The 3,271-nt window shown below is 39.0% G+C and overlaps 1 pseudogene; it reads left to right on the forward strand.

Annotated features, from left to right (window-relative positions):
- Nucleotides 1-500: 500 nt before the first annotated feature.
- LOC148020771 (uncharacterized) lies at nt 501-2,007 on the forward strand (annotated as a pseudogene).
- Nucleotides 2,008-3,271: the final 1,264 nt, after the last annotated feature.

Genomic DNA, 3,271 nt, shown 5'->3' on the forward strand with positions numbered 1-3,271 from the left:
ATGGTGCTAAGGACCCTTCAGATATTGATTGGGGTACCATCTATGCAACGTGGGATGGATTAAAAGCTCATCACAATGTTAATGTGGTAGCAACAGAGTTGATATAAGAAAGTATAAGTAATGGTGTGCTTTGATTGTATTGCTATTTCATTTGAGACTATGGATGATTGTAGAGCTATCTTGTTGCCATTCTAGACTTTCTTAATTGATTGAGCTTTAGCCTCAGCTTAGCATTGCAATTTTAATTTTGGTGATAACATCATAATTTTTTAAATACTTGAATAATTACTCATATATTATACTAAATTTTAAATATTTTATCATCATATCATATCGATATTATATTTTTTTAAATTAATGAACACGAAAAACCAACAAGATGACTTATATAATTATTTATTTTTTCTCAAATACTATTCTATTAGCTAGAAATACAAATTTTAGAATACATGTCTATGGAAGGTCAAAATTTTGAAAAAGCACTCCCACTAGAAAGGCACTTGTTCACGAGCCCTTCAATGGAAAAAACCTCTTGCTAACAGACCCCTGGCCGCCCTCTTGTTGGAAAGCTTCGGGCCACCATCACCATTCCATGAGATGGACGCAGACGCGACAGTTAGTCTGCTTGGCAGCCTTCCAAATGAGCTGCTGCTTCTTGACGTCCTTCCGCGTTTGCCATGGTATACCCGTCCTGTCTGCAGAGCCATCTCCAAGTCCTGGAGAGCCTTCATCGACGCCTCCAAGACAAACCAAGCTGCAGAGCTTGACCTCAAAAGCCGACATTATCAGCTCCCTCTTCTCCGAGGTCTCTTCGTGATATGCACATCAGATCTTCAGGTCTTCATCACAAGGGAACACGAGAGTGATGAAAATCAGGCGGCAAAGACAACTTACTACGCTGTTCAACGGCACAGCGAATGGGGGAACTTGGGCACTTATCAGATGCACAGGCAATGGAGGAAGCTCCCCCCTTTGCACGGCCTCCTTCCATCCTACAGATCTGGAGCAAGGCTAATCGCAAGCTCCGGTAGGGTTTATGTGTGGTCTGATGACAAGCCTGATCTTGTGTTGAAAATGGATATGGGGTGTGGGGATTGCACTTGGAAGAATCTTCTTCTCCCTCACCCTTTCAATGCAGATGCCATCGGCTTCAATGGCAAGATCTACGTACCTCGGGCTTCTGTCGGAGTGGTGCTTGTTTATGACATGATGACAGATGAATGTGTGCGTGCGGAGACATGGAACCGTGACAATCTGAGAGTGCTTCCAAAGAAGAGCTCGTATTCGTCGGCATCCCATGTGAAAGAGGAGCTTTACAGTTTTAGAGAGCACAGGTCGGCGAGCTCTGATGGGAGGTTGGAACTTCTTGTGTTTGATACTTGTCAGGATTCTTGGGGGACTTACGCAGAGATGCCATTTCCTGAATGTCAATGGTCGGAACTATCGCAAGTTCAGCTTCTGGACGGTGGCTGCTGAGATGGACGCGAACACTGTGTGGATCGACTATGATGGAATTCATTGGTTCGATGCATCTGTATGTAATGCCTGGGTTCGTGTGGAATATGATCCTGACGTGGAAGGCATGAACTTGGAGCATTTACAGTTTATCCGTGGTTCGCTATATGCGGTCGTCTGTGAGGACAGACAAGAAGAAGTAGAAGGCAGCAGTGAGACGAGTGAAGAGGACACAGAAATGATGGACAGACAAGAAGAAGTAGAAGGCAGCAGTGAGAAGTGGTGTATATGGAAGGGAAAGCTATGCGCAGCGAGCACAAATGTGGAATGGGAAGAGATGCATGTGGAATGGGAAGAGATGCATGAGGTAGGATATTTTGAGGAGGGTAAACTTTATATGTATTCCTCTCGGCATCCACCAATCTTTCGCTTCACTTTGATGGCGTAAGCATTTTGTTCCAATTTTGGGTTTCCGTAGGGTCTCAAGATACAACATTATCTTTTATCCACAAAGGATTTGCTTAAATTCCTTCTCTCTCATTCAAGAAAGCATTTTCCAGTAAAATTTCATGTTTTTAAAAAAATTAATTATAGGAGATGTGGTGCTTGGTTTTCAATGTAAAATGATTAATAGATACGAAGTATGAAATAATTTATTTTATAATAAAAAATAAGAAAAATAAAAATTTGAGAGTTTTTTAAAGAGATAATTTGGGGATTTTTATATTGTGTTTTTTATCAAAAAAATAAACTTGTTGGTTAATTTTCTCATTTTTTAGAAATGCTCTTAGAGGTAAAAATAACTTTTTTAAAAATCGGAAAGCTCTTGCATATCCCTTCCCTCTGAGCTATTTTGTTACATTACACTACTCTTTCATACCTCTGTTGTGACCTCTTCTTTGTGTTACACAATCTTTTTGACATAGTGAACTATCTTAATCTCTCCTAGTCACAATGAGTTATCAATAATCCATGTATGCAATCTATTTGTGTTTGTAATGTTTATCCATCCTCTCACACACATTAAACCACTTGCTTCTCTTATATATCTTTGTATGTCAATCTGTGTATCTCTAGTTTACCTCTTGAGGTATCTAACTTCCTATTTTCATTAATATCTCTAGTCATTCCCTCCAACCTATCTCCATAGATTACAAACCAACTATTTTCATTAATCCCTTAGTGTGTATATTTGTGCTTTTCCGGTTTATCTCTATAAACTCAACAACCCTAATTTTATTAATATATATATGTGTCAATCTATCCCTCTTCAATTTAACTCCATAGATACCATGCCTCTTGTTCTCATAAGTATCTCTATGTGTGTTAATGTAAACTATCTTCACACACTCAACAAACATCCAACTAAATCATGTAATCATTTCATATATTTGTATTTGGGACATAAGCAAAAAGAAAAATAGATACATGCGAATAGAAGTTGCATATTAAGATAGAGCTCGAATATGCCCCATTATTCAAAAGGACAAAGTGTACATGTATTAGCCCTCAAGTTTTACAAAGTTACACGTAGATGGGATTAAAGCACATAGACTTATGGGTTGATGGGGGGATCTACTCGATTGATCCACTATCCAATGAACCTTTGATTTCTCAAGAGTCACAAACTTATTGAAATATGTATGTGAGGGTGAAAATGGGTTGTTCGGTTATACTATACAGCTTAATGATTAGGTGTTCAATGTGTTGGCCCGTTATCTTAAGCACATAGTGGCTAGTTGATCACTTTTTGCAATTGCAGTCACAAGACATCATCAATACACAGAGTTGGCCAGTTGCCTCATGAATGTGTAGA

The sequence above is a fragment of the Lygodium microphyllum genome, chromosome 18, assembly GCF_053477565.2.
Source record: "Lygodium microphyllum isolate KBCC chromosome 18, Lygodium_microphyllum_v1.1.10, whole genome shotgun sequence".
NCBI classification, from domain to species: domain Eukaryota; kingdom Viridiplantae; phylum Streptophyta; class Polypodiopsida; order Schizaeales; family Lygodiaceae; genus Lygodium; species Lygodium microphyllum.